The 7,496-nt window shown below is 35.4% G+C and overlaps 1 pseudogene; it reads left to right on the forward strand.

Annotated features, from left to right (window-relative positions):
* The first annotated feature begins 4,683 nt into the window (after positions 1–4,683).
* Positions 4,684–7,169, forward strand: LOC150036629 (beta-galactosidase 7 pseudogene; annotated as a pseudogene).
* Positions 7,170–7,496: the final 327 nt, after the last annotated feature.

Raw genomic sequence — 7,496 nt, forward strand, 5'->3', positions numbered from 1 at the left:
GTTTTCTTGGTTGTTTTTAGTTTAAAGCATGATGATTAAGTTTTATTAGGCACTCATTAGGCTAGTAACTTACTTTTTCAAATGTCTTCCTTTTCCCTAAGTAGTGGTCATCTCCTCAGAGGTTAGTTGTCCTGCTGCTCTGCCACTGAAGGACTCAAGATTTGCTTAAAGACTAAAGTGACATTCTAGTTGTCTATTTTGTCTATGTCTGTACATATGTGTTGTTCATCCTAGGGACTAGTGAGGAATGCTGGGACCCACTGAACTCTGTAACTGTTACTATGATGCTTTTATATTTGTATTGGACCCTAGTGTTCTGAGGTTGTTTTTAAGTTTTCTTAGTTTACTGAATGTTATATATGGGATTTAGGATTTCTTAAGCAGATTAAGGAGGCTAGTATGGTAGTGGGTGCCACAAAAGGGTTGGTAACTACTGTCGTCACATTCTGTTCCAGATTAAGAGGGTCATCTGCAAAGGGGTGTGACAGATATAATATTAAGAGCAACATTATATGCAAAAATGTTATCAATAACTACATTAGTTCGGTTTCATCTTTTTCCTGTCATGACGTAGTTTATTGAAATCTCATTATTATCTTTAGCTTTTTCACATTTCTCACTAGTCATGTCAGGGATTTCTTCATGGATATTTATATCTTCAACCAAGTATTGTTGACTATTTATTATTTTTATTTTTCGAGGACTTTAATTTTGAAACCCGTAGGTCTACGACGCTTCTAGCGTGTCCCAGAATCATTGGTGACTAATTGCTATTTTGCGATATCAATTTTCGATGGAACATTTCTAGGTGTATATGGGATTTAGTTTCTTTCTTTACATCCACGAATACATCTGGTAATAGATTTTCTATATTTTGCAAATGAATTATCTTCTGAACTTCAAGTTCACATTGATCTGTACGAGAATCTAAATGAGACAATAACGATGCATTCCATGTAATTTCTTTTTCAAAATTTTAATTCCTCCCCCTAATGTTTGAAAATTTGTCTCATTAAAGTGACAATCAGCATATCGCGCAGTGAATACATCACACGTCTGGGGTCCAAGATATTTAATAATTGATGGGAAATCATATCCTACCTCCTTTCAGGAGTATATCGTGGTGGAGCAATTGGAACATATACTACACATCCAAAAATTCTCAGATGGGAAATATCTGGCTCATGATCATAAGCTAATTGTAATGGTGAGTACTTATGATAAGCTACTGGCCTAATGCATACAAGTGACACTGCAAGCAAAATAGCATGTCCTCGTATAGGTGAAAGAAGCTTAGCTCTCATAAGCAATGGTCTTGCAATTAATTGCAAATATTTTATGAATGATTCTACTAAACCATTTGGTGTATGAACATGAGCTATAAGATGCTCAACACCATCCTAATTGACATACAACAATTATCAAAAGCTTGGGATATAAATTCACTATCATTATCAAGACGAATGGTCTTAATTGTATAATCAGGAAACTGTGCTCTTAACTTAATTATTTGAGCAAGTAATCTTGCAATGCAAGATTTCGACTTGATAATAAGCACGCGTGTGACCATCTGCTGGATGCGTCTATTAATATCATAAAATATCTAAATAGTATACTTGATGGGTTAATAGCTCCACAAATATCACCATGAATTCGTTCTAAAAATGCAGGTGGTTCAATCTCCACTTTAGCTAGTGATGGTCTAATTGTCAATTTTTCTTGAGAGTAAGCATCACATAATAATTCATTAGATTGAAGAATCTTCTAGTATGATTGAATCACTAAAACACTAAAATTGTCCGTAAATAAACATTTGTTATCGTAAAAAAAAATAATGGTATGACTGAAGCCCACAAAGCTACCAATATTAATTTTTTTTTTATATAAAAATTAGATCCAACACATAAAAGAGTTGATATAAAAATAATATTAAGCGAACAGGAAAATGAAGAGAAATTTTCGAACAACTAAACTTGAAGTAAGTTCATCAAAGTTGGAAAATGAAATATTATCCAACTTAAACTAACAAACTATTTCTTTTTTCTATTTTAGCAAATTCTACTAAAAGAGGTGTATGGTTTTTATTGAATGAACCAACTTTAAAGTTTACTATTACTTTTAATTTAATTAATATGATAACTAAAAACATAAATGTTGATAGCAGTTGAAAGTGCTATCTTCATCCGCTTAACTCAAGGTTGTTTAGATACTTAATTTGGTTTTATTGATTATTTTGTAGGACTCGAGTGTACAAGCAGTCAGATTAAGCGTTCGAAAATAAAAGGCACTAAAATGAAAAAGTATGAGATAAATCGATCCAATGATGAAGTAAGAAGGCTACTGTACAGGAGATAAATCGATCCAATGACAAAGTAAGAAGGCTACTGCAATACCAAGCATCGCAACGCTCTGATTAAGCTTAAGTCCAACTCTAGCTTGAAGCTATTGGACAGAATGCTTGGATGGAAGGCAGTGTTGCTTGCAACGGTTTGGAGATTTCATGATGCCATTATTGCAACGCAACTTGGTGCTTGAACCTTGACGCTGAAAGATAGAAGCATCAGCATTGCAATGCTCCTTCAGAGCATTAGGAGTGTTGCGACGCTACGGTGTTTAAGGGATGCATAACCCTAGCGCGCGCGCAATGCAGCGTCAGGCCAGCGCTGCAACGCGTGCCTGATGCTTGGCCATTATTTGCCTCAACGTTGCAACGCCCTTCCTACCGTTGCGATGATGCAGTAGTTTTATAAAAGGAGAATCTGGGTCCAGCCGATATCATCAGATCTAGCACACCCAATTGTGAATGCCGTCACTTTGTCTCAACCTAGTCTTAGCCCACTTTTATACCAAAACTCTGAAAAAGAATTCTTCCCCTTTACCAATTGTATTGAGTTTGAGTATGTTTAATGGCTAAAGGGTAAGAACTTAGCTTGGGTTTGTTAGTTTAATTTCATTCCAATTTAATTCTTTAGACTGGTTTTAAAATTCTGTGAGTTTTATTATGAATTTATGGAATACATCTTTAGCATATTCTTTACTTTTCATGTATAGGATAATCTGACAAATTAGCTATGCATGTTTAATTAATCTCTTTGATTGGCCCTAATTTGTAATCGTTAGGTAGTCATCACCTAGAAGCATGGGTTAAGTAAGTTTGTTGTGTTAATCTGGGATTCCAGTTAGCAAGCATTTACTTTCTAACTTAGATAAATTTTGCTCAATTAATTAGTTAGACGACTTAGTTTTGCCTTGAATCTTAATGCATGTTGATTAATTGATTGGTTGAGGATTCTTGCTTTTCTCTTAATCAACTTGAGTTTATGGACTATCGGTTAGGATTTTAATCGAGTCGACTAAGTTTTTAATTCAAATAATCTCATGTATCTTTTGAGTAGTCTATGATAGAATTAATGATAAATGAATTAAATAATAATTATCCAAAGTAAGTATTTGTTCGATAAATAAATTTTCTCAATTGTTTACGTTGCATAATTTTTGCTTCCACAATTTATTTTAACAATTTTCACAAATCCCCCCCTTGGTTACTTCCTACAAGTTCCAACTTTTGAGGAATCCATATTTGGCTCTCTTGCGTTCGATCCCGGACTTGCTACTTATACTACTAGTTAGTATAAAGAGTTAGTTCGGTGCATATAAATTCATTTGTACGGCCGTCTTTCGGGAGCAACACCGTAAGGTCGGTACGTCAAAATGCATTTTGTAAGAGGCCAAAGAAAAGCTATAAACTACAAAAAAATCTAAGGACCAATTATTAGATAATTTAGCAGACACAAGAAGTAAAAAGAAAGGTCTGAAAGGAAGCCAAGGAGTACACATGAAGATATAACATTGTAGTAAATATGGATTTATGAAACGACTAACAAAATATGAGCTTTACTAAGTAGCTCATACTCTCCATTTTCAAAATCTTAAATCATGCACCTCCTTTGGGTTTCATAATGATTTAACATGATACTATACTGGAATAAAAGATCACGTGTTTGAAAAACCATAATGCCATAACTCCTATTTTATAATTTTACAATGAATCTTATATTTGACATGTTTTCAAAGAACTTCACTACTTAAATTGTCACGCCTGTAAATGGATTTTTTTTTCTTTCCGATTTTGGCAACAAAACTGTACAATATTTTCTTAAGAGAGGTGGCTAAAACATTTGATCAAACAGAGGGGAGAATTCTGAAGGGTTTAGGCAAAGAGAAATATATGAATCAACACTTGAAATCAACCAACTGTCATATTCAATTGATGAAACACATTCAACAAACATAGGCTCAACATGTCTCCAACAACCTAGATGCTAATGACAACATTATACCAACGAAAGAAAACTATGATCATTGGCTCATTACAAATTCAAACTGAAAATGTCTAATAGATAAGCAAACCTATGTTAGGAAAAAGAAAAGTTTGTTAGTTACATATATACTTTCAGTTGGGAAAAAAGTTATTGTTAGGATAATTTCCATGAATATTTTCCAAATTTAGCAAAGAAACTCATACATGAACAGTGAAAATTGATTAGCATGTTTTCCGTGTTTATAATCCATAAAAAAACGATTTTACAAATATAGATTGGAAAGAATACCAACTTTGTACCTATGTGTTCCTATATAAACACATTGATTCAAAGAAATGAATAAAACCAAACATATAATCGCTAGATACAAAGATGTTTAAGCTTCAGTTGTTTGTTTTTCCTCTTCTAGCTACTTTAGCTTGCTTATCTTTTTGTACAGGAGCAAATGTCACCTACGACTCAAATGCTATAATTATCAATGGTGAACGACGCATTATCTTCTCAGGTTCAATCCATTATCCACGTAGCACTGAAAAGATGTGGCCTGATCTTATTCAGAAAGCTAAAGATGGTGGACTAGATGCAATCGAGACATATATTTTTTGGGATCGTCACGAGCCGCAACGACGAAAATATGATTTCTCTGGAAACCTAGATTTCATCAAATTCTTTCAGTTTGTCCAAGATGCGGGACTTTATGTTATAATGAGAATTGGTCCTTACGTTTGTGCTGAGTGGAACTATGGAGGCTTTCCACTATGGTTGCACAATATGCCAGGAATCCAACTACGAACTGACAATCAAGTGTACAAGAATGAAATGCAAACCTTCACGACAAAAATAGTGAATATGTGTAAACAGGCCAACCTTTTTGCCTCACAAGGAGGGCCAATAATCTTAGCTCAAATCGAGAATGAGTATGGAAATGTGATGACGCCTTACGGAAATGCAGGAAAAGCATATATCAATTGGTGTGCTCAAATGGCTGAATCTCTTAATGTTGGTGTTCCATGGATCATGTGCCAACAAAATGATGCCCCACAACCTATCATTAATACGTGTAATGGACACTATTGTGACAACTTTACTCCTAACAATCCTAATAGCCCAAAAATGTTTACTGAAAATTGGGTGGGATGGTTCAAGAAATGGGGCGATAAAGACCCTCACAGAACTGCAGAAGACGTAGCATTTTCTGTGGCTAGGTTTTTTCAATCTGGTGGCATACTTAACAATTACTACATGTACCATGGAGGCACCAACTTTGGAAGAACATCGGGCGGTCCATTCATCACTACGTCTTACGATTACGACGCCCCACTTGACGAATATGGGAACTTAAATCAACCCAAATGGGGGCATCTTAAACAACTCCATGCATCAATAAAATTGGGAGAGAAGATTCTCACAAATGGCACTCACTCAAACCAACACTATGGTAGCTCTCTCACTTTAACGAAGTTCTCCAACCCATCAACAGGGGAGAGGTTTTGCTTCTTAAGCAATACAGATGGTAGCAGGGATGCAACCATAGATCTGCAGACAGATGGAAAATATTTTGTGCCAGCTTGGTCCGTGACCATTCTTGATGGTTGCAACAAGGAGGTTTACAATACTGCAAAGGTGAATTCTCAAACATCTATCTTTGTGAAGGAGCAACATGCAAAAGACAATGCAAAACTCTTGTGGATGTGGGCTGCAGAGCCCATGAAAGACACATTACATGGAAGGGGTAAATTTAAGGCGAACCATCTTTTGGAACAAAAAGGAACTACTGTTGATGCCAGTGACTACCTGTGGTATATGACAAACGTTGAAACCAATGCAACATTTCCTCTTCGAAATGTGACTCTTCGAGTAAATACAAAAGGTCATGTGCTTCATGCTTTTACAAATAGAAGGTATATCGGGTCACAATGGAGGAGCGATGGGCAGAGTTTTGTGTTTGAGAAACCTATTCTACTAAAATCGAGAAAAAACATAATAACTCTTTTAAGTGCCACAGTTGGATTGAATAATTACGGTGCATTTTATGACACAGTGCCAACGGGAATTGAGGGAGGTCCTATTTTTTTAATTGGAGAAGGAAATGTCACAATTGATTTAACGTCAAACCTATGGTTTTATAAGGTTGGACTAAATGGAGAAATGAAGAAACTATACGACCCGATGTTCTCACAAAGAACAAAATGGAGAGCATTAAATAACAAGTCTATTGGAAGACGAATGACATGGTACAAAACTAGCTTTAAGACTCCTCCAGGAACTGACCCAGTAACATTGGACATGCAAGGAATGGGAAAAGGCCAAGCTTGGGTAAATGGGGTAAGCATAGGCCGATTTTGGCCTTCTTTTATTGCCAGCAATGATAGTTGCAGTGCAAATTGTGACTACAGAGGTGCATACAATCCTAGCAAATGTGCTGGAAACTGTGGGAACCCTTCTCAAAGATGGTATCACGTTCCGAGATCGTTTCTTTCAAACGACACGAACACGCTTGTTTTATTTGAAGAATTTGGAGGAAATCCTCAACAAGTGTCAATTCAAACCATCACTATAGGAACTATCTGTGCAAAGGCTAATGAAGGAAGCACCTTAGAGTTGTCATGTCAAGGAGGACGCATAATCTCTGAAATTCAATTTGCTAGCTATGGAAATCCAGAGGGAAAATGTGGTTCCTTTAAGAAAGGCTCGTGGGATGTGAAAAGAAGCACGCTTTTGGTGGAAAAGACTTGCATTGGTGTGAAAAATTGTACTATTGATGTATCTGCAAGGTTTTTTGGAGTAGACAATGCTACTAACTTGTTTGCAAGACTAGCGATCCAAGCACTTTGCTCAAATAGTTGAGTCGTGATATTATATATATATATATATGAGAATTTCGAGCTAAAATTAAAATTTTTATTTTGTTAACCAAGTATATATATATATATATAAAGATCTTTGGTAACACTTTGACTATTAGATATAGTGACATTTGTGGGTTCGCCTTTTTGTTTTTTTCTTTAATTAATTTATTTAAGATTGATGTTGCATAATTTTTGTTGATTGTGCAAAAGATATTTATGATAACATAATTATTTGTCTCTTGCCGATAACTTTCCTTTAGGTGAGTTATTTAGTCTAAAAAGCTTAAATTATTGAGTAGAAAGCATGCGCTCAGTGTCATATACA

The sequence above is a fragment of the Benincasa hispida genome, chromosome 4 (genome assembly GCF_027475165.1).
Source record: "Benincasa hispida cultivar pf3 chromosome 4, pf3_genome.v1.1, whole genome shotgun sequence".
Classification (NCBI taxonomy): domain Eukaryota; kingdom Viridiplantae; phylum Streptophyta; class Magnoliopsida; order Cucurbitales; family Cucurbitaceae; genus Benincasa; species Benincasa hispida.